Below are 24,917 nucleotides of genomic sequence, written 5' to 3' on the forward strand. Positions count from 1 at the left end.
TCCACGGACATAGAATGGCATAGCAGGCTCGAAGATTTTTCAACTATGTTTTCCGCATAAATAAAACACCGGGTTCATCAGGCTCTAGTTATCAAATATCTAGCTCTTCCAAATCTGAATCATAAAATCTTTCTAAGATGTTTGTTGTATTGCCATGCATCTCTAAGACATGGGGCTAAGGGGAAGCAAAATTTGTAAATGAGGCAAATACAAAAAAAAAAGGACTCACTTTGTAATAACAAATTTTTCGTAGAAGTAAAATAAATCACAAGAGTCAGAAAGTAAAAACTATCAATAGCAAGAATATATGCAACACCACTGCTGAAAACATATTGAAAAACTCCTTTGTTAAATTTTAACTCTGTCAAACCATTAAAAAAAGCGATCACCTTATAAGAAAAAATTTCTTTTCAATAAGTTAGTTTTTCAATAAAAGAGAAAAACACTGAGTGCATATCTAACTGATATCTAAGTATTTTGTCTTTATTCTATCAGCCACCTGTAAATTCATGTCAAAACTTAAGCACGTACGTCACGTCTTTTTTCATTCAAATATCGTTATTTATCTTGAATAAGTATCATAATACCAAATAAATGAAATGCACACATTTTTCAATACAATGTTTTTAATAACTAATTTTACTTAGACATATTTTTTTACCACGTTTATATAAACTTGCCTTCGTGTATGTCTGTCCGGGTGGAATTTTGTAATCGATTTTAAACTAACTTCCCGACTAGCTACAAACTTCAAATTTAGCACACAGTTCAGAAATGGATGACAATGCATGAAAATGAAGAGAAAAAAGACATGCAAAGTAAAATAAAATTAAAATTTAAAAAAAAAAATTATTTTCGAGATTGTCTTTTGTTGTCGATTCCATTATTTCAAATTATTACGGGTCAGGTGAAAAGATTTTTGTTGTCGGAGTATTTTTATTGGCTGAAAAATCACGTGGTAGGATCCAGTTTTTCCTCATTGATTTCCAGATTGTTTTGGTTGTCATCAGCATAAAACTAATGAAAGTCGTAAAGGTATTGTTTTTCTATAAAGATTTTTGTGTCCCTAATTTAAAATAAAAGTTCTATTACTTTAGTAGTGGTCTTGTAGTAGTCTTGACTACTCTTGACTAAGAAAAATAATCTAAATAAAAATATATATTTTTAAAAACCACGTTCTTTGTAGTGAAGAATAATAATTAAAAAATAATAATTTTTTAAAAATATAAAATAAAAATTAAAAAAATCATAGTTTAAAATAAAAAAATTCAAAATAAAAAGTAATATTTTTAAAAACCACGTTTTAGTAGTGGAGAATAATAATTAAGAAAAAAATTGAAAAACGAAAAACGTGGGGCGCATGAAATACACAACAGTACATATACACATACATATACACATTTTCTTAAATGCACAGCCACATATACATCCACATACATATGCATATACAAAAGCATATTCCACATTCAGATACAATTACAATTACTGATATGCATACACATATTCTCAAGAGCACACATACACACACTAATATAACATTACTGTTATGTATTTCATGCCCCCCACGTTTTTCGTTTTTCAATTTTTTTCTTAATTATTATTCTCCACTACTAAAATGTGGTTTTTAAAAATATTACTTTTTATTTTGAATTTTTTTTAATTTAATAATTTTGTTTGAAAAATACAATCCTAATTGTGGTATATTTTGTCTTCCACGAATTAATGAAATTTTTTCTCTCAATAATTATTTATTTTTTTTAAATTTTATTAAAATTGTGCACAAAGAGCAAATTTTATATAAAAATGTATAGCGTGGATAAAATGACTCATGTGTAGAACTCGATGCTTTTTACAGCAGAATGATTGTAAGAAAGTTTTACAATAAACAAAGAAATACGTTACTGTACATTAGTCATATTCGTCAATTTATAAACTTCTCTATTAAATTGGCACTTTGATATTTTTCTTAATATTTTTTTTAATATATTTAAAAGGGTGAGATAGTTAAATAATTCGTGAGAATCAAAATACATCATAAACATAATTGTGATTCCATAATAATTTTGTTCTAATATAATCGTTGCTTTGTTCACCAAAATGATTGTATCAGAGTTATCACAAGTGCAGTAGTACCTTCAGTGAGGGACACTCTTTAATCAGAAATAATTTCCATTTAAGGGGCAACTCTGCTGGTGCTGACTTTTATGAATAGGCCTTAATGCCTCTTATTAAGAGACACTGGAAAGATAGAGATTATAAAACACAATAATAATTTAAATAATCTTTGATATCAAAGTGAAAAAAGAATCTTCGTTTTTCATACGTATGAAAAAGCTAAAATAAAAAGAGTATAAATATGAAATGCCACATAAAAAGTCATACTGTGGTTTCAGTTCTATGACGAAGAACTTTCTCTAGTGTTCATTTTTAATTTGTTCTTGTTTTCTGATTAGCTGCTTGGTTACAAGGCATCAAATTGGTGTAGAGAAAAAATTAGTAACAACCGGTCTAAATCGGCTAAGAACAGACACCAAAAAAACCCTAGCGACTCGACCCGAGTAATGTTTCATCTAATTAAAATACTGCAAAAGCAGATAAAAAGACAAGGCTTTGAACTTTGAAACTCCCTATTAATCGACACCAAACGTTAACTTAATGTTCTTTACCTTCAAGATGGTCACTTTCCACCATCTTATTACATAAACCATGCTAAAAATGGAGAGTTGATACTTTTCAGCATGAGCACACAATTTGTACTGAAACACCAGAACTGATAACACCAAATTGCTGCTCGGCAAAGGGTGCCTGTCCTCAGCCTAAGACTGTCATAAATCAATGACTTTTTTCTATCATTAGTTTTACTTTGTATGTCATCTAGCAGTATTCATGAACGCGAAGTTATTTTCATCATTTTTTTTTCATACGGAAAGGTTTTTATGTGCACAAAAGAAACCATGTTCCCAACTAGTGTCGCTATGGTATTTTTCATGCCTGTAATGTAAAATTTGTTTTTTAAATCACACTAAAAAATTTCTAAGAATCTTTTTTTGTTTTTTAAAAAAAGCTGTAAAATAAATGTGTCCTTGACTTTGAATCTATTCTGCCTCTTAAGTTCAGTAAAAAAGTATATATTTTTTCCTCCAAAAATTGATGGAAAAAAGTAAAATTCATGATTATTTTTCCAAATGAGAACTTCGAAATCAAAGTTTAATGTTAGGGTGTTCATGTTTTCTTTAACATCAAGAATCTCAATGCTAAGTATTTTTGACGAATTTTGAAAATGTTTAGTATCCGTTTATGTTTTAACAAATCCCCTACCGGAAGATATAAATTCTGAACTCCTAAATCCAAATATAGCACAATTTATGTTCGGAAATAAGTCAATTGTTATTGTTGTGAGTAAAAAACATCCAATCATGTTGAAAAGCTACCTGACTTAACAAAAATCCGTTATAAGAATATTGTTTAAAAGGGGAATTATCTATAAAAAGAATCCAGGCATATCCGCTAAACTACACTAAATTCTGAAACTCCAAAAGCCACTTACGGAAATTTCATGATGATAGCTTTATTTTATTGGGATTGAAATATTCGAACAAAGGCGTATTGTTCACCGTTGCTCTACGTTCAGAGAAGAAAAAAATTCTTTACTTACCAGGTATATCAAAAGAAATCTGCTTTTCTACCAAATCCCCGAAAATATCTAGTAAACTTTGCATATTGCCATGACTATGCATAATTGATAAAGATGCACGACTTTGCCGCTTTTAGCTCTTTTTTTCCCCTATAATTCTGGTTTCGAATTTTTAACTTCAAATTTGCATCTCGCTTTTGACTCATGAGACTTTATTTCCGCTTTTCCTGTTTATGGTGCAGTAGACGAACCCGAGGCATATGCAAAGTACGCTTGTTTACTAGTTCCTACAACTCCCTCCTCCCCATCATCCCTCAACGTTGCAAAAAGGTTTTGCAACGACGCAATCCTATTGTTGATGCCCTTTTATTCCATGCCTCCTCTTTCCTTTTTATATTTTCCAGTTTCATCTTCTTTTTCTTTATTTATTTATTATTATTTTTCGGAACTCCGCTCCGAAAGGGTAAAAACTAGGAATCCTTTTGATGGAGAGAGCCACAGCTGCGTTGGTACTGCTTGATCCTCGTCTCACTTACATAATTCGCGGCGCTTACTTCGAAACTTTCGCCATTTTTTTCCCTTCATTCTTCTTATCAACCTCTTCGTTCCCCAGTTCTTCCGCCTCCTCGCATTCGTATAACCCGATTTTGGAAGGGGTCCACACACGCGTACTGAGGGGGTGGGAAGAGGAAGGGAACACATGGGGGTTAAGGAATGCCCGTTTCATATGCAGAATCCATTACTATCGTTCGCCGGGGCTTCCCGTGTACGCTCTTGTCATACCAAATGAAGGCCGCTTGTTTTTCTTGTTCTGCTTCTCGCCGAGCAGGCCTTTTCCTAGAGAACAGCACTCGGCACCTCCCTCGCGCACCCCCAAGCCACATACACACTCTATTCCAAGCTTGAAAGGAAAGAGCCGCATTAAGACTGAGGGGGTTTGGGGTTGGTGGACTAGCAACAAGGCGCTCCACTCTGCCGCTCTAATCAAGATTGGCATTCGAGCGCCGCGACAACTCGCAGGCTGCAAATTCGATTTACCTTCGGGCAACGGGGAAAAGCGTAATGGACTTGAAGACAGGAATCGCACGCCCGAAAAAGCCGGGAGTTGGGCTCTGTACGCCTCTCCACCTCGTCTACCCCATACCATCCCTTCCCAGCCACCAACTGCAATCAGTGGGACCAAGTAGTAATGGCGTAGAAAAGGGAGAAGAGAATATATCCTCAGCGAAACTTAACGGATTTGATTTGGGGCCAACCCGGCTAAAAGAGGTCTGATAAAGTTCCCTCCCTAAAAATTACTTTAGTCTCATTGTCGGTTCTGGTGCAACGGCGAGAAATCACATTAGGACCCACGATCTCTTCGTTATAAAGCTGCTCGGTGTGGTCCAAAGCTTTGCCCCATTCCATATACCTTTTGCAATGCAATAAGTGACGGAGCATGTCAACATGAGAGAGAAGACACCTTTCTGCCGGTATAATGAAATGCATTAGCGAAGTGACCCCGTTCAATTATTTGTTCACACTGACACTCCTGACTGCATTCTTGAATTGTGACACTGCACACTCACAATGAGAAGGCTAATGTATTTAGCTTACCTAGTTTAGGTCGTGTGATAACTGTTGTCATTTTAATTGATGCAGTCTCTCTCTTTGTTCTGATCAATGATTTTAAAAGAAATTAATAATGGAAAAACAATTAAAATTCTTGTTGAAATAAAAATAACTAAAATGTTGCCATTTAAGGTTTTTTTGCAATCCAATAACTTTAACTAAATGTACTTAGTTGAGATAAATTAAATGAATGATCATACTGCGCTTGCACTTTTTCATAAAAAACACAATAAAATCCTTTTAGATATACGTTTATTAGAATTTTTCTTAAGTCATCTCTATTACAAACATATTTAACAATAAAAATCAGATATGTAAGAATTTGTTGCTAAGCGTTAGTACTTTAAATTATTACAATCATCAATATTGTTGCTGAATTTTGAGACTGTCAAAGGTTTTTAAAAAAAATTAAAATAAGAATTCATTTAATTCCCTTCAAGCACTGGTTAACCACTTTTTATTTCATAAGTGCTGTCCTGATATTTAAAATCAGAATTACGACCATAGTTGATAGAAACTCTGATGCTATTGATAATCAGAACATTTGAGTCTTCTGCACTCGAAATACTTTCAGCGTTTCCCTCCAGAGCCGTAACATGGGAAAAAAAATTGGTTGTAAAACAATTTCATTTTTAACTAATGCGTGGGGTGGAAATATCATAAACTCTTTCACTTGAATAAGAAGCAATTATATACACCTATTATGACTATTAAAAAATCTTGGTTGTCATGTCTCTTTCCCCAAAACAAGCTAGAATGAAATAATTTTTTTAACAGTTCTTGCTTTTTCCATCTGCAGAGCAATTGAACTTTCAGTCCTGCTTCCCTCATGAATTTCAAATATATATGTATATATATATGTGTGGGGGGGGGGGAGTTAGTGCAGCATAGGAGTAAGTAACGACGATAATTTAACAAACATAACAATTTAATAGAAATAAAAAGGATAGAAGGATAAGTTTAACATTATTGACATGACTCGTGAGAGCTGCCTTCGCGCAGTGTTCTCCGGAATGCATGTGAATAAGAATTAGATTGTTCTCAAACGAATCTGATATTAGAGAACAAGAATTAGTTTTAAAAAAGAAGTCGTAATAAATGGAACCACAAAAGGAAATTTTTGTTTGAGACGGTAAACAATCTTAGGATGGCTAAAGCCGCCATTTGCCGACATATAAACAAAAATCGAACTGCTATAACCGTTATTTGAGTTAACGTGTCAAAACTAAATAAACGAAAACAAAACCTAATATTATAAGGTATTAAATATTTCCTATGTCATTATACCCAGTTAATGATCACTTATTTCACATTTACTTAAAAAGGTAATTGAAATACTAAATTACATTATTGAAAAAAATTTTGATTTAATAAATTTGATTTACAATGATTTGGCCCATCACTCTATGTAAACTATATAACTATGTATGTGAGAATGGATAACTGAGTTGTAAAGTTTTAAGTGCTGGCAAAATTAAACATAATCTTTATTGTTAATATTACTGCCCTTTAATGAATTGAAAAGATGTAGGACAGGTGGTCGTGGCATCAAAGTGATTACACTATATCGCTCTTGAACTAAAACAGCGGCACAGCTCAAAAAATCATGTTTTGATACAAGTGGGCTCAAAGTTTTCATTGCTAAGGAAAATGCATAAGAAATGCTTTAGTTTGCTTAACACTAGAAGGACTGAAACTTTGTATGTACCTATATTGCCCAAAAGCAGTCAAAATGACTGCATTGTGAAAGAATAATTAATGAGTAAAAAAATTTGTTTGAAATTAATTTTTAATATTTTTTATATTTATATAACAAGTTACTAGCAAATACTAACTATAAAAAAATTATATGTTGTAAAAAAAGTCACAAAATTCTGAGAAATTGTGTCACTATATACATCGTTTTTCTAACAGAAATTAAAAAGCAGTCAAAATGACTTCCTTGGGCAATCTAGTGTTAAACGAAGATTATCTTCAGGGGCGGATCCAGAAATTTTTCCTGGGGAGGGTCACGGACTCAGATTCCCCCCCCCCCCCCGCCACAACTAATTTCTTTTTATTTATTTATTTATTTTGGAAAAAAGAACTGGGGTTTTTAATTCAAGTATTCAAAATCTTTAAATAATAAATGTAATGCTTTTTTTACTTTGGTTAAACCTGTTGAAGCGCGCTTGGAGTGCTTCAATAATATTAATGTTTACAATGAAACTATAACGAATTTCGTTTTAATCTTTTGGATTATGATTCCTGAAACAGTGAAGAACATAATTAGATGGGGGGGGGGGAATTGATTTTTCCGACATACCTAGGTGTATATGCCCCCTTAAATAATTTTTCAAGCATTTTATTTCTTTAGTTAACTATTAAAAAAAAATATTAATTTTTTTTTTCAATTTGGGGGGGAGGGGTCATGACCCCTATGACCCCCCCCCCCGCTGGATCCGCCACTGATTACCTTCAAGTTGAATTATGAGCTGTGCTAGCATTGCTGCTGAAAAGAACGTGTATTTTCATATTTACACCTGTTCTTAGTTCAAAACGAGTGTTTGAGTTGTGCCAATATTGCAGCCCGTGAGAGACATGTGCATGCGTGCCAACTTCGATTCAAGGAGGAGATTTTTTTTTAATATTTAAATATGCAATAAAATTCATGTTATAACATTTATCCTTGAATCTAACACACTTGATTTAAATTGACTACCACTATTTGTGAATAATTTAAACACGACCTTAAACTCTTACTCAGATAATTTTGACAGATGGTAAAAAAATAATTTACGCCCATCCTAATTATTATTTGGCTACCAGTGTACATTTTGTGGGGTGGTACAATGTCTGGGTTGCGATTTCTCAATTCAGTGGCCTTTAACGACCTGCACGTCTGTTGAGCATTTTCTTAAATAAAAAAAAGCAGCTTGACTTTTTACAGTTCAGTTAACACATTATAAAAGGAATTAAAGTTTGCATTATAATTGGAACCAACTACAGCCAAGAGTAACATTTCCAAAGAAGAGCATCTATCTATCCTTCTTTGAAAACACTAAATAAAATTAAAAAAACATCATTCCTTCGACAGTATTTATCCAGATGTCTCGGGAAAATCAGCTTATCGATTTGATGGTTGTGACCATTTGAATATGATTATCGAAATTTACAGAAGATAGTTTAAAATTTATTCACTTTCCATAACACTTACAAATACAGACCTGTATAAAGTTGCCACTAAAGTAAGAATTTAACATTTAGTGTGAGATTTTTCAAACATGATGAACACGATCATGAACAAACATGATGACATATTAAACTTGATTGCAAAGAATCAAAAACAACAACGCTCTTGGTAAAAGAAAATTAATTAAGTAATGGTAGTAATTAACTAACTAATTAATTAATGGTATTAATCAATTACCTATTAGTATTAATTAACTAATAGTATCAATTGACTAATAGTAATTCTGAGTAATGGTAAAGGAAAATCAATTAACTAATATAGCCCAGTCAAATAAGACCGTAAAATAAACTACGTGACTCGAACAAATTCCCAGAACACTGGAAATTATTTTGAATCCCAAATAAGAATGACATGAATTTGCTAACAGTTTCTGATATGAGTTAAGGGGACGTGGTACCCAATATTTTAATATAAAAAAGTTATATAATAAACAAAAGAAAGTTATTTATGTAATTTTTTGGTGATATTCATATATTAAAACATATTTCGAACAAAAGAATTACAAAAAAAATTTAATGAAATGTTTAATTTTTTAATTGAAATATTCAAATTTTTAATGAAATATTTAATTTTAATATTTCAAAACGGTACAAGTTTTTTTAATTTGTAAAATACTAACTTGAAAATTATTGCACTGGCATATTGATACAAGTGCAAGCAAAACTGGATATAGATTTTATAATACACTGATTAGCTTTTTCTTTTAATTCAGGTTTTTGATTATACTTTTGAAAAAAAAAAAAAAATTTCTACTAAGTGCTAAATTTGAGATTTTTTCAAAAAAGTTTCAATTAATCCAGATAGTATTCCGTTACCCAATTTTGTTTCATCTATATTTCTGCACACACTTCAAAAATTTCAGAGTTCTAACTTAAATAAATAAGATTCCTTAGGTTCAAATAATTTTATATACACAAAACGCTAAAAATAAATAAAGAGAGAAAAACAAGTTTAAAGATTATATTTGCGAATAGTTACTCGTTTTAGTTTCTGAGGCTTGATTTAACATCCTCATTCAAATAACGACATAGTTCTTGATCATTTTATAGAAAAAAATTTAATATAATACTTTCATATTATTTGTTTAGCCCTAAAAAAGTGAATAAATTGAAAAACAAAATCATTGTTACACTAATAAAGATGCATTAAAGCTGTTGGATACATAAAAATGTAACAAATAAATCTATTTTTAGCCAAAATATTATACTAAATTATAATAAACATTTAAATGACGTATAAAATTTTGTTATCTCGGTTTGTTTTGCAGAGGCCACGCCTACACAGATCCCAGAAATTGTTGATGATTCAATTGAAAAATGCTGCAACTTTTTTGATTATTAACTCTTTGCACTCCGAGTACTTTTAAATGCTGTTTGATTTTATACCAGCACTAGAGCATTTAAAATACGCAATATACTATTATTATAAATTTTAAAATTCTTAAAATAATGTGGTTATTAATTATTTTGGTATAAAATTTCTTAATTTTAAATTGATGACTGTTGATGGTGCCTCCGTGGGGACATCCGAGTGCAAAGGGTTAAGATACTGCTTTGAAATTTTGCCTTCATGTTTCAAAACGCTTTTCAAACTGATCAATTCTTAAAACTCAAAATCAAATTTTTGGCCATATTTTGAATGTCTATTAGAATTAAAAAAAACTGCGAAACTTTAGATATTTTTCAGTTTTTGTCTACTAACATTGAAATGATGCCTCGTAAACAAAATCCATTGGTACACTTAAATATTAAATTGATCAAACGGTTTGTCAGAATCGGTAGTCAAAAAATAACAAATACAACTTCTTCGGCTGAAAAAAGCATTATGCACAACCTGATCCAAAAATGTCTCTCGAAATAAAATAAAATAAAGTATATACAAGTTATAGAGTAGCGAATTTTGATGCCAGGGAGCATTTCTACCCATAGATACAAGCGTAAAACCAAGTTGTAACACTGTTTCTACTCATTTCTACCCATAGATACAACTGAAAAACCAAATCATAACGCTGTTTCTACTAATTTCTACCCATAGTTACAACTGAAAAATCAAATCATAACGCTGTTTCTACTCATTTCTACCCATAGTTACAACTGAAAAATCAAACCATATCGCTGTTTCTACTCATTTCTACCCATAGTTACAACTGGAAAACCAAATCATAACGCTGTTTCTACTCATTTCTACCCAAAGTTACAACTGAAAAATCAAATCATAACGCTGTTTCTACTCATTTCTACCCATAGTTACAACTGAAAAACCAAATCATAACGCTGTTTCTCAGCAATTGATTTGGCAATTTAAATTGCTTTGGTTATTTATTTGACTCCATGACTTTGATTTACTCCATGTTTTAAAAAAGGCAAGCTGAGGTGGTCTGGGGGTGATCGAAGTGTAGAATTTCAATGTGTGTACCGTCAACTGCTGTTGTACATACATACCACACAAAACAAGGTATATACAATTAACGTGATTAAATTATACTTATTTAAAAGTAAATGTAATTATGAAAGTTTGTAGCCTATGTTAACAATGTTTCGAATGAAATCAAAAGTTAAAAATAGTAGAGAAATTAATTTATTAAAAGCAATAAGCATTTATCAATCATTCTTACCCATAATAATACTCAAAGGTATCTTTAACATAGAATAATATTAGAAGTAGGTATTTTTTGCACTTGAATAAAACAAGTAAAATTTTGTTTTATTTCTCTTAATTCTTTATGAAAAATCACCAATTTGTGCATTATGCTGACTTTCAAACTTTTACTTTTACTTTTTTTTACCTCTTAAATCTAAATAAAAAACACAAGATACGAAACTTCTGGAAAACCAAATTATATTTTCAAAAATTAAAGTTTTTTTTTTTATATATATAATTGTTAATTCTACCAGGGGAGGTATGGTTTATTAGAGTGCAACCCAAAGTACGTACTAGTCAATAAGTTCCCTTAGAGATAGGGGGGGGGGAGATTTTCTTTCTTTTGACACTTTGAAATTCCTAAGACATTTGTCTTATATCGTCTAATGTTTAAAGAAAAATATTCAGATTTCGAAATATAGGAACTGCTTTTTTTAAAGCGATATTACAATCATTATAACAAACTAACAACTCGTTCATAATATGAACAACAATTTAACCCTTTCGCGCCGACTGTCACAAATACGTGCCAGCATAAAACCGTATCAATCGGGGTAAAAAGATAAAACTGATTCTTTAGCAGTTTATTTGTGGGCGGAGTTATAATTGTTTGATCTATTTAATTCACCATTATTTTGTTCAAAATAAAACTATTTAGTCATACTTTGAACTAACATTGATTATATATATGATTAAACTAACAATAATTAACCCTTTCGCGCCGACTGTCACAAATACGTGCCAGCATAAAACCATATCAATCAGGGTAAAAAGATAAAACTGGTATTCAAAGTATTTCTTTAGCAGTTTATTTGTGGGCGGAGTTATAATTGTTTGATTTATTTAACCCCTTGGGGACGGGTGATTCAGAAAAGCATTCGTACAAAATCAGAATCAGGATGTAAGTAAATAAAAAACGGTAACTTAAATGTAGTCGTTTTTAATTTGACAGACTTACTTTGCTTTTATTTTAGTTATTGTTAGTTGAATCATATACACAATCAATGTTAAATCAAAGTATAACTAAATAGTTTTATTTCGAACAAAGTAATGGTGAATTAAATAAATCAAACAATTATAACTCCGCCCACAAATAAATTGCTAAAGAATTACTTTGATTACCAGTTTTATCATTTTACCCTGGTTGATACGGTATTATGCTGTCACGTATTTGTGACAGTCGGCGCGAAAGGGTTAATTCACCATTACTTTGTTCAAAATAAAACTATTTAGTTTTACTTTGAATTAACATTGATTATATATATGATTAAACTAACAATAATTAAAGTAAAAGCAAAGTAAGCCTGTCAAATTAGCAAGGACTACATTTAAATTACCGTTTTTTATTTAATTACAACTTGATTCTGATTTTGTGCGAATGCTTTCCTGAATCACCCGTCCCCAAAGGGTTAAGGTAAAAGCAAAGTAAGTCTGTCAAATTAGTGACGACTACATTTAAGTTACAGTTTTTTATTTAATTACATCCTGATTCTGATTTTTTACGAATGCTTTTCTGAATCACCCGCCCCCAAGGGGTTAAGGTTAGATAAATATAACTTTATTTCTCAAAGTTATTTTTTTTTATTATTATTATTTTTTTTTTTTTTTTTTTTTTTTTTTTTGCATTCAGTGTTTTAAATTTTTTCTCAGGAAAAAAAAATAGTACTTGCTATTACTACTCTAGGTTCTGAAAATTTTATCCAATTTTCTTAACACCGGGATTTGTTATATTGCATATAATAATTAATGCATATGAAAATAAGTGATTAAATGTTAGTTTTAACCTATTTGTGCTTGGCATCCTTTTATTTGAACGGTTCCTTTTTCGAAAAAGAAAAAAGTGATACCTCACGAGTTTCATTACAAGTTTACTTTGCAAAAAACAGGATAGTAACAACCGCAATGTATCAATGATATTAATATTTATATTTAGGTAGGAAGTCGAAGTGTTGTGCCTTTTAAAATCTAAAATATCTAGTCACGGATTATAAACATCCCCTTGGTATGAACAAATATGAACAACCACTTTTTCGTACTATTGTATTTCATAAATAATCCTCTCTTTAGAGTTAGGCATTATCCCTTTGACGCAGAATTTTTATTAAGCATATTTTAACATTTTTTTTTATATTTCGCATTAATTTAGATCAAAATATGGGGAAAATATTATATTTAGCATTTTAATTACTTAGGGCTATTAAATTTTTCAGGAAACACGGTGTTTTTTTGTTTGTTTTTTTTGCGTTAAAGGTAAAATTTTTCAAACAAGGCTCACTTCCAAACAATTATTTTTCAAATTTGCATTTATTTGCCGTTATTTAGATTCAGGAGAAACAAGTACGCATTTAACAATTATTCAAACAATTATTTTTCAAATTTGCATTTTATTTGCCGTTATTTGGATTCAGAGAGACAATTATTCTACCATTGAAATTTCTTTAATTTACAAAATAGATTGCTGATACATTTTTGAATATGAATGAAAGAAAATTTCAAATTACTTTTGTTTTAATTTTATATTTTAGTACTAATATAATTCCGTTAATCTGACAGATTTTTTTTCAATAACTATTAGATTTTTTTTTTATAATTAAAAGTTCAAAATATATTTTCGCTTATAATTAGAACGTCAGAAAAAATATATGAAAGAGACGCAGATGTCCTATCTGCGACAAAGAGTTAATTGATTCATTTAATTGCTATTTCATTTTGATTCTCTTCTACATCATCAAAAATTTTATTTTTTAATTTAAAAAATTTATTTGACTTTAATAAAACTAGATTTTTTAGCGAAATTCAAAGCAAAAATCGAATGGAAATTATGCAAGCATTCAAAGTGACGAGATTAAACGGTGTTAAAAGCTGAGTCTGCACAAAAACTAAAAGAAGAGAGAGAAAAAAATAGTGCGTGGAGTCCCTCCACGCGGAAGAAGTTAAACTTCGCAACCTGCGACGTTAATTGGGTATAATATGAAAAAAACACAACTACTTCGATTTAGTAGGAACAACATATGACGCAATGCTAAACGAATGGAATTCAGTTGCTGTTTATTTAGTTATTGTTATTAGTAGCTGTTTTTATTTGTTTTAGTTGTTGTTGTTTATTTAGTTGTATTTAGTTTCAATAACTTTTCTTTATAATGCAATAAAATCTGGCGAGCAGCTATTTAAACGATCGAACACTTCGTTTGTTTATTTGTGGCTTGAAGTTAGGCTCGCAGAAAATGCCGTTCATGGGTTAAATTTAGTAGAAACAACACAACCTGTGACGTAGGCTATATTATACCCAATTGTAGAAGAATCAGCAGTCGTAGAAGGATCACTAGTTCTATTTAACGACTTTTTTTCCTGCTCCGCTCGCTTCCGTGCTCTGTAATCACGGTAATATTGTGCATTTTTCCCTCGTTGATCTCTTGAACCAGTGAAAGTGCTTGTGGTTGCCTCATCGTCTCGCCCTGGAAAATGTATTAATAATATATGTGAATGCGCCATAATGTAATTTCAGAAGAGAAACAATCAATTGATATTCACAAGAGACGTACATAACCTTAAATCCGTTGCATTGTCCGTGGGATTGTTTTCACTCACTTTTTACAATTGTTATTCACTAAATTTGAAAATAAAAAATACTACCCTTTTAAATTATACGTGTATCAAAACAAACTAAAATATTTATAGAAAAACAATACTTTTATTATTTTTATGCTGGTGAGAACCAAAACAATATGGAAATGAATGAGGGAAAACTGGATCCTACCACGTAATTTCCCGGCCAATAAAAATATAGCTTTAAACGTTTAACGCAACCTTGTTGGAAGTCGCATAAAAAGTATAACTTCAAAAAGAAGTTCAAAGATTTAAAAAAACTACATGTGCGTGTCGTGTTTTCTTAAAATAATACAGAGTGACAAAAAATTTTCTTTCCTACTTTGACGCCCGATAATATCTGAAATAAATACGAAACCTGAGTTCTGTTGTTTGTATATGTGTGTCTGTTAGCAGCAAGAGAAAATTTTATTTTCTTCCTTTCATTTTTCAAAATAAAGTAGTTTTTAAAATAAGGAGTTTAATTACAGGTAAAATTAGGAAAATATGATCTGATTAAACCATAAAAGCTTAAAGATATTTAAGAAACGCAAATTCAATTGTGAGCTTTTATTTTTAAAATCGCGGAATTTTGTGTGAAAAATCTCCATTATAATTTTCTTATGCATGGAAATTTTTATATATGTATTTTATGCATCCATCGTTTGAAAAAACTATGAATATAATAGTTCTTACGAACAATCTGCAAAGATTAAGAGATTTTACTTGTTTCAGTCCAGTGTAGAAAACATCCATTTTCATAATATTTGATATCATTGAGGGTAAAATCATAAGGACCATTTTAAGTCACCTTGTATATTATCACGGATACGAATAGTTGATAAAATGCTTACAGTAATTTCTTTACTGCTCTAAGCCTTTTATCCCAATCTATTATATTAACATAGGCAATATATTTAATTATTTTACCAATGCAAACCCTGCTTTTAAAGTATATGTGTAGATCAACAATTCATAATTCAAACTTAAAGATTCTATTCTTACCTCCTCCCTAAAAACACTTACTTAACAATTAAAGTAGCAAGTCGACCCCAGAAAATGGAAACAACGCATTACGACTAGTTTAAGGATTTTGCTTGTGTCTATGGCTAGAATTGTACAAACTTTCGAAATTAAGTGTTCTCTTTCTCTTATAGCAAATTTTAATGCTCTTTAACTTTTACATGTTTAATTTTTTTTTATTAGGAGAAGCATTTTTAGAACACAGACATTTGAAAATGAACGTAACGTTTTTTTTAAACCGAAGGGGAAAAATTTGCTAATTTTTGACTAATGATTCTGATCAAACCATTTGATCAAATTTAATCAAATTTTAAAGATACTATTAAGCCGTGGTGTCTCAGGAGATAGAGTGCTCTCCCAACACCTCCTATAACTGAAAACCTCCACACGGTTTTTTGTTGGTAGTCCGATCAGACCACTATGTAAGTAAACAAGTTTACGAAAGAAGCATATAATAGAAAATCTAGTAAAAATACGATAGTGGTAGCAAATATATGTCTAAAAAATTTTTTAAATTTTTATATGATTGGTTTGCCTTATTTACTTGTTTACCACTACAAATTCAATTCTCAAATATATAAGATAAATTTCTCTCAATTAATTTTAAAAAAGGTTTTGGATTCCTGCGCACAACTGGTTCACTTTTTAAATAGTCAGCGCAGACTCCTTATAAAAAACTGCGCGGAGGCTTTCTGATATAGGAGGTAATGACTCGCCCCCATTGAGGTGACCCAGGTTCGAAACCCGGGGATGGTTGGTCGATAAGACTTCTTCTACCAGCTCGCTCCGACTAAAGTGCTGGCAAAAAATATCCCCAATGGTAGACGGATCATGGGTCAGAGTCCCCTTGCTGTCGAGCTAACCGTTCATGTAACGCAAATGCGGGTTAGTCCTATAAAAAAAGTCCTCGACGACAAATTTATCCCAATATTTGATTTAGAAGTTCCCTTGTCTTCTGGATTAGATTCAAAATTACAAGACAGCTGAGTTGAACATTGATAGTCGTGAACTCAGAATTGGGTCAGCTGTTCAACAATGGTTATAAATTAAAATAATGATTAGTCAATTACCTGATAACCATTGAGATCAATCAACTGTAATTTTTTTTTTCTTTTATTCAAGTGGTAATGGTAGACGCAGAGCTCTGAAATTGCATTTGTATAAATTTGAAATATAACCGTAACAATAATTTATATGTAAATCTCTGAAACAATGTTAATCAATGTTCCAAACAATGTACACAACTCTTCGTAACTAAAAAGCTTAAAAAAGAAGTCCTGGATGACTCATAAAGAACTATTTCTAGAACTTTTCGTTGAATTACTTGTTTTGTGACTTTTAGCTCTTAGAATTCTTTTACTCTACGAACTTTTCTTTCTATTTCTTTTCTTTCTTTATTACTATTGACTTTTCCGTTTTCTTCTTACCATTATTTTTTTTTTGTTCCCTATTATTGTTTGCAGTTTCTTTACTCACAATAATAGCAATTCTCTTCTAAGAATAATTAACCCATTTGTACTCAGCATCCATTTAAAAGGACGAGTCCTTTTTTTTTCTTCCAAACAGTAGAACGTGGTAGCAATAATGTTTCCTTTTTAGGATTTACTTTGTTGAAACAAGATACTAGTTCTTTGTACCACAATATGTAAAATAACTAGCTGAATACCCTTTTTTACAACGGTTTGGGGGGAAAAGTAAGTGATCAATAAATCATTTTAATCAACACTGCGAAATCAATGACAAAACTGAAGTATGCTGATACAATTAATTAAGCTAAAACAATTCCAATTTTTTTTATTTGTTATGTGTAACCCTTCCTGATGATCTTACGTTATGTGATAAAGCAAAACATATCTTAAGAAGTTCATCCTTTTAAAATAGAGATACTAAAATTAAGTATCATTTGACGTAATGCTGTTGCTTGAGATCAACTCTTGATAGTCTAATATTCTTAATTCTCAGGGACCTTTACCTTACTTATGCCCTTCTAGGTGGCATTATGTTATCAGATTATGCAAATTATGTTTTTAAAAGTTCTTCCCTTCTTCAAACTAAAGATAATTATATTAGGTATCATTTGTCATGATGCAATTGCTCTAGTAGTCGAAAATTACTTTAATCCACAATTTTCTCTTGCACATATCCCTTTCGATAGGCCATTAAAAACTTATTTCTATAGAAATATCTTGGTACCAATATTAGTATATTTCGTAACTAAAATAAACCAATTATCATAATACCAGTAGTACCCATTATTAAAACTAAATAGGCATCATTGGCAGCAGTAATAATGTGAATTTTTTATGGTTTTTCTAGATTAAAAAGTACCTTTTCTCCATCAATTTAGTTTTTTAGTACAAAATTTATTTTTTATTTCAAATTATACCTTTCACCAAAATTAATTAAGCACCATTGGCATCAATAACAATGGGGCAATTTTTTACGGTTTGTATACATGAATAAGTACTTTTATTCTGTGACGTCATTCTCATACGCTGCGTAATGGGATACTTGCAAGTGATGTAGAGTTGGGTACCTCAATCCTGATTGATTGTTGAAACGTGGCATTTGTTTACATTTTCAACTGTTGTTTCCATTCTATTTCGAGTTATCCAAGACAGTCAAGTGTCAATTCTCTTAAGTGACACATTCTATTTTCTTTCACAAAGATTTCAATTCTTTCACAATATACATTTCTTACTCAATACAAAGACAGGCACAAAGCCTTGTAGAACATATACAAACTAATAATGCTTCGAAGTTTCCAGGTACACAGAACAAAATTATATCAAGGTTACAATAAAATGCAGAAACGAATAATAAATCTAAGTTAAGCAAGAAACGTAGAAGAGAAATAATTAACAAATTTGATCTGGATACGGTGTTGCACGTAATTAACTTCACATTAATTAACATTCTAACTTATGTGGAGAGACTTAGCTCGACTTTAACACGCCATTTTGTTTATAAACGATCAGCTGGCGCTGAAGTCATAGGTCACGTGTCTGGGTATTAGTGATAGTCTTCTTCCAGAGTTGCAAGTATCCAATTATTAACGTTGATACGAATTTCGCGAATTTCGCCACATAATTATGAAATTCGTTTACCGAAAAATAATTTCTTGTAAAATATAATAAATATTTATTATTTTTTTATAGTTTATTTGATAATATTCGAAAAAAAGTATGAATTGTAAAGTATACAATTTTTACATTAATTTAAAAAATGCAATTTTAAAAGACAAAATACAAAATTTGTGTGAAATTGGTCGCATAGCTGCTGAGATATCGAATTTTAAAAATATGTCATTTTTACAATATAAAAAATTAAGGTAAGCTAAATTTGTTTAATTTTGCTGCCCATGGAAATTTTCACAGCATAATTATCTGGTCTTAGATATTTTTCTAAGTGTTTCATTCATGGTGATAAAATCATTATAAATCAAATTTATTAAATTAAAACTTAAATTATAAAATAAAAATTTTTTACGACTTCAGATATTTGACAAAAACCTCCCGCCAAAACCCGTAATTAATTACAAGGAAAAGTTATTAATTAGCATACTTGTCCAAACGTGGACAGGTATGCTAATTAATAACCTGGCTTAATATGTTTAAACTATCCACATCTCTGTTAATTCTACCAGATTTTCTGGAAGATTTTATTTATTTTTTATTTAATAGCAAAACTTTAGCTTTTCAATTTCCTTTTTGGATTTATAAACTACTGTGAATGTTGACAATCACATAATAGTTGCTTTGTTAAATATCCGAAATATATTCTAGGTCTAGTTAAGTGCCACTGCCCTGTATGCATTTACCCGGTACTTCGAACACTGTTTCTCCCAATCTATTCTCAGCGGATATTAAAATATCGAATAAATATAATAATATCAAAGATTAAATTAATATCAAATTGGATATCACAAATGTTTCGGATATTCACCAAAGCGACTTTGTGACTGTTGACATTCACCGGTGAAAGTCGACATTCTCTTGATTTTGACCATTCACCGTAACACATATATATATATATATATATATATATATATATATATATATATATATATATATATAACCTTATCACAATTAACATCTTCCACCTGCCTGGGGGTGGCAATCACACTCCCTGCCAGAAACGAAATTTTTTGAAACAAAGAAAGTTTCATGATATTTGAATATCCATTTTTTACAGCGTAGCCTGTTATACGTAAATTCGAATTTATTATGAGTCACGTCGGACAAAACATGACATTAACACGTTCACGCCGGGAAAAGTGAAAATACTGGTAGAAGAATTATTTCAATATTAGATAATATTCAGGAGGAGTTCATCTATTCTCAACAATAACAATTCAGTGTAAGGAAATTTATCACGGCGAAGAAGAAATTCAATATAAAAATTGCATCCGTTAAAAACAATTGGTAGTTATGGGTTTTTATTATTCCCCGGAAAAAAACTAAAAAATGAAATTTATTGTTACCAGTTTTTACTCCGGTGCGCTGCCAAGATGAGACAATCTAGCGTGGCCCACCGGTGGGTCACCCCGGCGTGAACGTGTTAAGTCAAATAAATAACTCTGCCACAGGGATAAGTCTTTAGCAACAACTGCGGAAATTCCTAAGCAGTTGGTTATGTTGTCGAAATTCATAATTTAACTTGTTAACTGTAAATAAAGAATTTTTCAGTAACAAAATCTCTCAAGCTTTCTTTATTGAAGAGCTCATGCCATTAATTTTTTTAGATTATTTCAATTATTAAGTTGCAACAATTTAAAAGACTAAAGTCTATAAAGTTTTACAAATATCGATCTGGTACATATAAAAAGAAATAGAGGAGTAAAATCACTTCTTTGTGATTTTATGGTCTTCTAAGCCATTTTGGAAAAACAATACTATGCAATTGATTTATCCAATTTTTTTGAAATCTTTTTATTAAATCATTGCCTATCTTGAACTTCTGACTTATAATCCCAAGATAGGAAATCTTTTGATCTTTAAATAATATTTGGCGATAACTTATATTTTGAGATTTTATATGCTCTTTATGAGAATTTCTAGAGCAATTTTTATTTATTTTCCTTAAGAAGAGCTATAAAGAAAATCATGAAACTTAACCTTTAAACATTGAAATTAATACACACTTGTTAACTATGATCGTTTTAACCAAAGTTTTTTCGGAAATTTTTGAAGAGGTACTAAATTTTACGTTTCACCATTTTTTATGATTTGAAATGTTACATTTTGATTTACTTTACCACCTCTATATTTAAATAATTTTATTAAATACATAAAACACGAATTACTTTTACATATTAATATAATTTGTATTATACAGTCAAACCTTGATATCTCGAACTATCGAAAATCGCATGCTATTGATGGTAGAATAAAGAAAAATGCTCTTTATATACCTTATTTACTATTCCATATGTATTCTAAAAACACTTTCATTTAAAAAAAGATTCAATTGTTGTTTGCTTTAGAGATGTGTAAGAAAGTTTGTCTATAACACTTTCTAAGTGAACTATAGCATACCTGCCAACTTTTAATCGCTTCCATTATGATTTTTCCCAGTGGTATCAAAATGGAATTTAAATTTCAATTTTACGCAAAAGAATAAGTTGTATTTGAAAAAGCTTAAACTGACAACTACGATAGCAACGCATATATATATACATGCTTAATTTTTTTAAGAATAGTGGTGATTAAAATGCTTTAAATATTAAGTTTATAAAAAATATATATATATATATATTTACTACCACTTTAAATATAAAAATAAAATTTTACGCCAAATGCGTAAAAGTTGGCAGGTATGCTATAGCTTTAAATGTCTCCTCTGACATATTCGGCTGCCTCTCAATAAATCTCCTTACAGTATCCACTGCAGAAAGTTCTTGTTTGTTAGTAACATTGGGTGGTAAATCTTCCATTTCCTCATTCTCTTCTTCTGATAGTTCACAAGAAGCTTTCGTTTGAGCGATGATATCGTCATCCCACTGACCACACACTGTTACTGCATCATCTACGTTTACAAACTCATGAAATTCCATGTCATCAAGCTTCATGGGTCCGGTCAATCTGTTCCAATCATTTTCAGCAGAATTAACGATATTGATTGTTTGACTTTCGTTATCTTTAATGAATCCAGACTTCTTAAAGCCATTCATTATCGTAGAGGAAGACACATCATTCCATGCCTTGTCAGCCATTCTTAAAAAAAAAATTTTTTTTTTTAGAATATTTTTCTAATTTTTGAAAAAAAAATCTACCTTATTTATGGGGAAAAAATTCAAGTTATCGAGGGATTAGAAAAAAAAAAATTCGTGAAATCAAGTTTTTTTTTAGCATTGAGTGTATAGAAAATTTGAAGGGAATTTTTTTTTCTTCGAGATATGGAAAAATTCGTGAAATCGAGGTTCGACTGTATATATATTTACCTCTTGCTACTAATATCGTTATGCACAGCCAATATCATCATTACGAGGGTGAGCTTTTATGAATGAAAACCTTTGCAAAATATCTTTTGTTTCCACATTGGAAAGTTATTATGTGCTTTCAAGAAAATTAAACTATTTAAGCTTGTTTTGGATGCTATTTCACTACCTTTAAAAATGTTATGGAGATCATAAGACTTCCTAACTGAAAGCCTCCACACGATTTTATATGAGTAGTCCGATCAGACCACTGTGAAGAGAATCTTCTAACCGAACGAGTCATTTAATACAGAATATAGTTAAAATAAGAAAGTGGTAGCAAATATATGATTAAAATTTTATTTTATTTATGAATATTATTGGTTTGCCTTATTCACTTGTCAACCACACTACAGATTCAATTCTCAAATATATAAGATAAATTTCTCTCAATTACTTTTATAAAAGGTTTTGGGTTCATGCGCACAACTGGTTCACTTTTTAAACAGTCTGCGCGAACTACTTATAAAAGACCGTGTGGAGGCTTCTGATTGTTTCACTTTGTGGGGAAATTGTTTTAATGGTAGCCAAGTTTATGGTTTAATATTTGATATTTAGTTTAGTAAATTTGATTTAAGTAAAATAAGCCCACCTCTACATGTAAATGATTAACACTAGAAAGACTGAAACTTAATATATACCTATTTTGCCCTAAAGCAGTCAAAATAACTGGATTCTGAAAGAAGTAACTAATGTGTAAAAAAATTTGCTTAAAATTAATTTTTATTGTTTTTTATATTATTTACAGTTATATAACAAGTTATTAGTAAATATTAACAAAAAAAATTATATGTTGCACAAAAAGTCGCAAAATTCTAAGAAATTGTGACATTATATACATTATTGTTTTACTAATTAAAATTAAAAAGCAGTCAAAATGATTTCCTCGGGCAATCTAGTGCTAAATGCATACCCTCCAACTTATGAAGATTTTGAAAATAATTCTTTCTAGTGGTAGCGAACCAAAGTAGAAATTTTTAAAGCAAATGGATCTCTCATAAAACTTTTATCAGAACTTAAGAATCTAGCCATATGGCCTGCACTTTTATAAGTAATAGTGGACAAGTTACGCTAAAATTAATTTTTTTTAAATATTAAGACATTAATTTTGCTACCGTCTGAAAAGAAGATTTCTGAAACTACGGAAATTCCGTAGCAGTTGGAGGGTGTGTAAATGTCTACCAAATACACCTAGCTATTGTTAATCCATTACCTCATCGTCTGCTGACTCTACCATTTTCACATCAGATGGATTGGATAAAGACCACAACTCCCCCCCCCACCCCTAGTTGCTCAATTCTAAACTTAGACTAAGATTGTTAATTCGTGTTCAGGTAATTAATGTAATTTCTTAATTAACAAAGTTCTGTGCAATTTAGAATGCAAGAATGGGTCTGCCATGTAAAACGATCTGTGACGTGTGTTCTTGGCCGTAGATGGCGCCACTGAAAAACAAGAAATGCACTCTCTCTCTCTTAAATCCTCTTGGTCTCCCAAGCAGGCTTGCTCACATGTCAAGTAGGCTAAGAAACAATAACAACAAGGGTGGACGTAATTATCCTTATTCTACAAATTTAACTAATAAAATGAAACAAGCTAATAAAATAAACTAATAAAATAAACAAACTAATAAAATAAAACAAACTAATAAAATAAAACAAACTAATAAATATCTATTATAAAAGATTAAAATGAGCAACTTTTCCTGGAATATTTCTTTCAGTTTACTATTGCATGGGAATTCAAAGACAATGGATCTTGTCTTGTTCCTCACAACCAATCCGAAGGTTCACGTCGATTCATCTGATATGGTAACGGTAGAGAGTGATAAAAACGTAGCTTAGAATAATCGAATAGAAGAGGGCAAACACAAAACGTAAATTTAAAAGAATAAAATGTTATGTGCAGAACATATGTATTCTAGGAATATTTCCGCTTTTAATATATATAATTCTATAATCTTGCGGGAAAGAATTATTCAGGCTTTATAACGGACAAAAACATTAAATATTTTAAAAAATAATTAAACTTCTTTAAAAATTGCCAATTTGGCGACATTTCTTTCCCTAGATTAAAATTATCAAAATCTATGCCTTATTCCCTTTTCTTAAAAAATTTTCCAGATATTGCAACATTAAAGTAAGTTTTTAAATATGAAAAAGTTAGACCTCAAACGCTTTTCATTTCCACAAAACAGTGGATTTTCTCCATATTGACGCTTTGCGCCATTCTCAGAATAAGCATTGATACAATACTTCCTAGAAAAGAGAAGGCCTTAGCACGGGTTACCATAAACAAGAAATTTGATCCTTTAGTAGTCCAAACGTAATGACATCTTTCGTATTTTCCACCACTGCGCAACTTAGTTGCCCAAACGTATTAACATCTTTCTTCTTTTTCATCGACTGCGCAGTTTATGTTCGTCACGTCGAACTACTAAATTGATTCGTGCTGAGGCCTTCGTTCTTCTAGGATGTGTTGATAGATAGCGCTAGCTTTAGATAGGCTTTACTTGTCCTAACAGTCATTAGTAAATGTTTCAAGTCCATAGCAGTTATGAAATCAACCTATTATTCTCAAAAGAGCATCATTTCATTAGACTACAGAGCCTTCGAAAAACGGCTTTAAATGCTTTATTTAAAATTCCTCTTGGAAACAGTATATTGTTTTAAATAGTTGGTATATTTTTGTTATAGTCACCAAATCATTTTATT

General features: G+C 30.7%; 1 protein-coding gene across 2 annotated transcripts in view; it reads left to right on the forward strand.

The window, feature by feature from the left end:
- The window catches only part of LOC107446479 (homeobox protein unc-42-like), an 83,119-nt gene that overhangs the window by 56,471 nt on the left and 1,731 nt on the right, over positions 1–24,917 (forward strand). The window lies entirely within an intron of this gene.

The sequence above is a fragment of the Parasteatoda tepidariorum genome, chromosome 5 (assembly GCF_982258835.1).
Source record: "Parasteatoda tepidariorum strain Cologne lab strain chromosome 5, Ptep-v5.0, whole genome shotgun sequence".
Taxonomy (NCBI): Eukaryota; Metazoa; Arthropoda; class Arachnida; order Araneae; family Theridiidae; genus Parasteatoda; species Parasteatoda tepidariorum.